Below are 6,998 nucleotides of genomic sequence, written 5' to 3' on the forward strand. Positions count from 1 at the left end.
TTTGTTTTGATTATTGTAAAGATAGCATTGCAGCATCATATATCAGTTTGATTGCTATGAGACGTCTCTGACAATCAATATACCCCTCAAAACCACAATGTAACCAATCTCAAAATTAAAAATAAGCTCCTTCTTTGACACGTTTGTGTTTAGTTGCCAGGTAACTGTCACTGAATTTCGAATTAAGTGAAAGTTCACATCATGCATGAATATCATCGATCGACATTTTCATGATCGATCATCGCTGCCACGTCCGAGTACCCGAGTACTCATGCCCATCCCTACTCTATACCAGATGCTGGATAACGGATGGTCTGAGGGGCTCTCCTGACACCAACCACAAACTAATCAGGTATGTTTGCATGCCATTCTTTACATCACAACTGTAATGTATATTCACATTGGGGGAATGATTGCAAAGTACTTTCAGAGTGTAGTTGGTAAAAATAAAAAAGAAATCTCTCATTTTCAGGTACAAGTACACACTACTGCTATTTACACTGGCTTTCTGACTCAACACCCTGAGATGCTATGAACTCAACAGTGTGTTCTCAGGGAAAATGTGTGTCATGTTTGTGAGCAATTTGTTTCTTGGCACTTTCAATGTTTCAAGGGATGTCATGTTTTATTAGGTACAACATTATAATTTTTGGGGAAATAGATAGTTATTCATGAAAGGTAAGATTTTTTTATCTGTCTTTAAAGAAGTATTCGCTTTCATGAATATACACACCTGTTAATATTTATTCTACAGATAATGTACTTAAAGGTAGCAAACAACAGTCACTCTGACACCCATTTGGAGTGAGGCTGTGAGTAAACATGGGTTTCCACAGAGGTAACTGTATGTATTATAATAGAAACGAAAACATTTGCTGTGCTACTTCTACATTTTCACCTCCATGATCACCTCTCAGTCTACAAACAAAGCATCAAACATTACGATACATTACAGTTACACACAATTGATTATGGACTAGCAGGTTATGAAGAGATAGCAATATTGTGTGACAACAGTAAAGGTTGGCAATATATAAGTTTCTATTTTAATACATTTAAATCTTTCTGGCTCCATACGGGTGAAAAGCAGTGCAAGACACACTGGTTGTGCGTGTTCTAAAGATGTTTGCGACCATTTTAGTCGCAGTCTGGTGCCTGAACCTTCTTGCAAATCTTCATCATTGAAATTTACAGTAGTTTCTACAAAGTGTTAAAGGGATAGTTCACCAAAAAAGAAAATTCTCTCATTATTTACTCACTCTCATTCCATCCCAGGTGTGTATGACTTTCTTTCTTCGCCAGAACACATTTGAAGAAAACTAGAAGAATATCTTAACTCAGTAGGTCCTTAAAATGCAAGTGAATGGAGAGTTCTCTTTTGAAGCTCCAAAAATCACAGACAGTCAGCATAAACGTCATCCATTCAACTCCAGCTCTTAAATTAATGTCTTCTAAAGTGATTAGATCGCTTTTGGTTAGAAAAAGATCAATATTTAAGTAATTTTTTTTAACTCTAAAATTATCATGCTTCCGGTCAGGAGCAATACGTGCGTGTGACAATCGCATTGGCATTTGAAACACACGAGAACTGACGCATGTGTGTCAAGCCGGAAGAGCAGCGCTGTTTACAAGTGAGAATGAGGAACGCTGTACAGTAGCTTGGTTGGTTTTGGTTTAGATTTGTATTTCCGTTATGCCACTTTCTGACTAGCTGAGTGGAGAACATGAGATTACGTCTGTATCATGGCAACGTGAATACGTCACACGAGAGACCGCTTGAACTCCACCCTCTTGTGAAGCTTATCCTCACGTTGGATTATAGTTAAAAAGTACTTAAATATTGATCTTTTTTCGCACCAAAAGTGATCATATCGCTTTAGAAGACATTAATTTATCCGCTGGAGTCACATGGATGACGTTTATGCTGACCGTCTGTGATTTTTGGAGATTCAAAAGAGAACTCTCCATTCACTTGCATTTTAAGGAACAACTGAGCTAAGATATTTTTCTATTTTTCTTCAAATGTGATATGGTGAAGAAAGAAAGTCATACACACCTGGGATATCATGAGGGTGAGTAAACAATGAGAGAATTTTCATTTCTGGGTGAACTATCCCTTTAATGTTTGGAACATGGAAGTATTTATATGAATGAAGACTAAACCCATAAGGACATGTCAATTTGATCTCAGAAAGGCATGGAATACCATCTCTAAGTCATAGTTCCCTCAATGTTTTTAGCATTTTTAATAAAGATCTTAATAATAACAATACCAATGGATAAATATACTGTACATGCACAGATCAGTGTACTCCATTTATGGCAGCACAAGTAGACTAACTGGAGCAATGTATTCACAATCCACAATGTTACCACAAGCATTAGGCTTAAAATATAAGCAATGTACAAATAGTTTTCATGTTTGACTAACACGTTCTCTGTCTCGCACTCACATGGTGACATCTCAGACAGTAAGCATTTGAGAGAGCTGTAGCCGATGACTGTCCAGGAATTTTCTCTGTGCTTGTGAACTGTTAACACTAACCGCAATGATGAGCCAGATTCGGTTGTTTTGTAATCATGGTAGAGCACAAATTACTTTTTTCAGTAAAGGTCATAAAGTTGCAGGCAATGGCCTCCTTTGGCTAAAAGGTATTGATATATTTTGTTTGTTTGGTGTTTGGGCAGAGGACTATCATTCCAGGGGGAAATAGGCTAATGCATTGCAAATTATTAGAGGAACCTATGATGTTCAAAAAAATCCTTTACTAAACTGTCACGTATGTTCTGTCACATTGCAGCCTTTTCTCTTCTTTTAATCTAAACAAACACACTCTTCAGCCCTTTGATCTGTGATAAGACAATAGTGTGAGTCCAGCAAGCAGAGCAGGAAATTCCTGACCATGGAGAGACTCACAGCACGTTTCAAGGCCAGCTGAGTCCTACAAAAACAAAACTGTCTTTCTTTCACATGACACATTTCAACAGACTTCCAATAACCGCCCATATTGCAGAAAACCTTTCTCTGTCACTCATCGAATATATATATAGTTGATGTCAATAATGTGTGTGTGTGTAATATATATATATATATATATATATACACACACACACACACACACACACACACACACACACATACACATACACATACACATACACACACACATACACACAGTTGAAGTCAGAAGTTTACATGCACCTTAGCCAAATACATTTAAACTCAGTTTTTCACAATTCCTTATATTTAATCATAGAAAACATTCCCTGTCTTAGGTCAGTTAGGATCACTACTTTATTTTAAGAATGTGAAATGTCAGAATAATTGTGGAGAGAGTTACTTATTTCAGCTTTTATTTCTTTCATCACATTCCCAGTGGGTCAGACGTTTACATACACTTTGTTAGTATTTGGTAGCATTGCCTTTAAATTGCTTAACTTGGATCAAACGTTTTGGGTAGCCTTCCACAAGCTTCTCACAATAAGTTACTGGAATTTTGTCCCATTCCTCCAGACAGAACTGGTGTAATGGAGTCAGGTTTGTAGGCCTCCTTGCTCGCACAGCCATTTTCAGTTCTACCCACAAATTTTCTATCAGACTGAGGTCAGGGCTTTGTGATGGCCACTCCGATACCTTGACTTTGTTGTCCTTAAGCCAGTTTGCCACAAATTTGGAGGTATGCTTGGGGTCATTGTCCATTTGGAAGACCCATTTGTGACCCAGCTTTAACTTCATGGCTGATGTCATGAGATGTTGCTTCAATATATCCACATAAATTTCCTTCCTCATAATGCCACCTATTTTGTGAAGTGCACCAGTCCCTCCTGCAGCAAAGCACCCCCACAACATGATGCTGCCACCCCCATGCTTCACGGTTGGGATGGTGTTCTTCGGCTTGCAAGCCTCACCCTTTTTCCTCCAAACATAACAATGGTCATTATGGCCAAAAAGTTCAATTTTTGTTTCATGAGACCAGAGGAAATTTCTCCAAAAAGTAAGATCTTTGTCACCATGTGCACTTGCAAACTGTAGTCTGGCTTTTTTATAGTGGTTTTGGAGCAGTGTCTTCTTCCTTGCTGAGCAGCCTTTCAGGTTATGTCAATATAGGACTCGTTTTACTGTGGATATAGATACTTGTCTACCTGTTTCCTCCAGCATCTTCACAAGGACCTTTGCTGTTGTTTTAGGATTGATTTGAACTTTTCGCACCAAACTACATTCATCTCTAGGAGACGAAATGCATCTCCTTCCTGAGCGGAATGATGGCTGCATGGTCCCATGGTGTTTATACTAGGGGTGTAACGATTCATCGATCCAATGACCAACGATCCAATGTTATCGATACAACACGTAAATATCAATATAGAAATTTAAGATGTACCTTTATTTTAATACTCTCATGTCAGCCACGTCTGTATGCATTTCCGTCAGGCGATGAAGCAACCTTATTACATTCATTTCACTTTGAGCGCTAAATATGCTTTTCATGTGAGACACGGATGTGCGCAGGGTCTTTGAAACTAAATTGTGCTCTGCTATCCGTGCATCGTGGACACACGTCAACCAGGCTTCCCGCAAAACGCAAACTCCAGTGACAGGATCAGTGCGAGCATGTCAATCAGGCGTTCCTTAAAATGCGAGCTCTCGTGACAAACGCAGAGTGGCTCACATGCGCAATTAATTCGGGCTTTCATCGATATCATTGCACATACGACCCATTCGAATTTTACATGAGAATTTGCTATTTTAAAGTACCATGGAGCAGTTCAACCATCATGTGAAAAGTCTTGACAACGCCGACATTCTGAACAGCACTAATAAGGGAAAGAGAAATCACCTGCTCAGCACCAGCAATAAAACTTTACACATCAACACCCTTACTTGCATTTATCCCAGTTAACTGTAACAGAATTTTTCATTACAACTGTGGAAGTTGTAGCCAAGAAAACCAAGGATAGAACGGATAGTTGGAAAAAAGTCATGGATATGTAAGTACTTTGAATTGGATTAAACTGAAAAATAAGCTGTAATCAAACGATTGATGATCACTTGTGTGTGATGTTATTTTTTATATTATTATCTGTATAATATTTTTCAACATCTGAAGTACCTTATTTTGTTGTGGATGTCCCAATGTGGATACTAAATTTGCACTTTCCAGAGAGCTCAATAAAATATTCAAATTATATTTTGGTTGCATTTGAGAGCAAAAAAAGAATTGTGTAAAATAGGCACATAATATGGGAATATCGATCACAGGGCCCTGAATTGAATCAAATCGAAATCGTATTGCAGCAGACTTTGAAGCATCAGCAAATATTGGATCGCAGGCCAAGAGAATCGATATAAGAATGTATTGTGATGAAACGTCCAATTTACATCCCTAGTTTATACTTGCGTACTATTGTTTGTACAGATGAACGTGGTATGAACCAGACTTGTGGAGGTCCACAATTTTTTCTGAGGTCTTCGCTGATTTCTTTTGATTTTCCCATGATGTCAAGCAAAGAGGCACGGAGTTTGAAGGTAGGCCTTAAAATACATCCACATGTACACCTCCAATTGACTCCAATTGACTCCAATTAGCCTATCAGAAGCTAACTGGGTAATTGCTAAAGGCTTGACATCATTTTCTGGAATTTTCCAAGCTGCTTAAAGGCACAGTTAACTTAAGTGTATGTAAACTTCTGACCTACTGGAATTGTGATATAGTCAATTAAAAGTGAAACAATCTGTCTGTAAACAATTGTTGGAAAAATTACTAGTGTCATGCACAAAGTAGATGTCATAAATAACTTGCCATATCTTGATAATATGAAATCTGTGCAGTGGTTAAAAAATTAGTTTTAATGACTTCAACATAAGTGTATGTAAACTTCTGACTTCAACTGTATTATTATTATTAACGTCACATCTGACGTAGACAACTGTTTCAGATTTTCTTAAATATTTAACCTAGTAACAATAAAAAGGCATTTATCGGGGCTATTTAGTTCAAACGTCCGCCAGACTAATTTGCCTGACAATTCAAAGGTCACCACTCCAAAAATAAAATGATCCCTAGCACTTCACTGCTATATTAATCGATATATGGCATTTGATAATTTAGCAACAGATTAATTAGTTATATGTTCATATGATTGTCAAAATACTAACACTCGAGTTTTCTCTATATAGCCTATATAAACAAATGTGTTTCCAACAGGCTGAAGTTAGTACAGACACTTCTGACAACATAACAATGTTACACTGTAACGAGAAAATATAAGTATAGTTTAGTAAAGTATGTCTTAAACTATATACTATAGATATGATACACATTTACACAGTACATATTGTCTATATAAATCAAGTTTTCTATCTTAGCTAAGCTAGTGGTAGCTATGTGGCTTGCTAGCAGGTTTAGCGTATTTTAGCAATCTGGCTAAACAATAACAAACTATATTGTCATGACAATTACAGCTTCTTGACTTATGGCCATTCAATCGATGTTCAGTGGTCCCAAGACTACAACTTATCTGGCCTTTATTTCTCCAGGAAAACACATCGGTAATGTCTTAAGTCAAGTCAAAGTGTGAGGCCGCGAGATAAGAGGAATAAACCTAACCAGCTGTATTTCACCAAAACAGAGCTCAGGAAAATAAAATCTTAGTCGATATGAGATACGTCTACACATATATACACAGACAAAAGACGGCACAATACCTCATTTTCATGTTGAAGTATCACAAAAACCCCAGCGCAGTTACTGACGCACTTTCCAGTCTCAGCACAAGTACATCCCCTGTCTATCTGTCTGTCCGTGAGTGCGCGTGTGAGTGAGTGGTTTCCGGTGACAACACAACAACAACAACAAACCGCACACATCACATCCGCAACAACACTCACTCATGCCCTCATCGAGGTTTTATTTTAAACTCATGAGGGCCATAGCCAATGTATTTCTCGTGTTTTGGACGGTAGTATATTGTCACTTGTAACATGTTTACGGTATTTT

At 37.8% G+C, this 6,998-nt stretch overlaps 1 protein-coding gene across 4 annotated transcripts in view; it reads right to left on the reverse strand.

The window, feature by feature from the left end:
* LOC127452849 (tax1-binding protein 1 homolog B-like) overlaps window positions 1–6,833 on the reverse strand; it is a 44,010-nt gene extending 37,177 nt beyond the window's left edge. For all 4 annotated transcript variants that reach the window (XM_051718641.1, XM_051718640.1, XM_051718639.1 and 1 more), the window contains exon 1: window positions 6,707–6,833. The gene's annotated coding sequence lies outside the window, so the exon portion shown is untranslated. The remainder of the gene's footprint in view (window positions 1–6,706) is intronic.
* Window positions 6,834–6,998: the final 165 nt, after the last annotated feature.

This window comes from Myxocyprinus asiaticus, chromosome 15 (assembly GCF_019703515.2).
Source record: "Myxocyprinus asiaticus isolate MX2 ecotype Aquarium Trade chromosome 15, UBuf_Myxa_2, whole genome shotgun sequence".
Classification (NCBI taxonomy): domain Eukaryota; kingdom Metazoa; phylum Chordata; class Actinopteri; order Cypriniformes; family Catostomidae; genus Myxocyprinus; species Myxocyprinus asiaticus.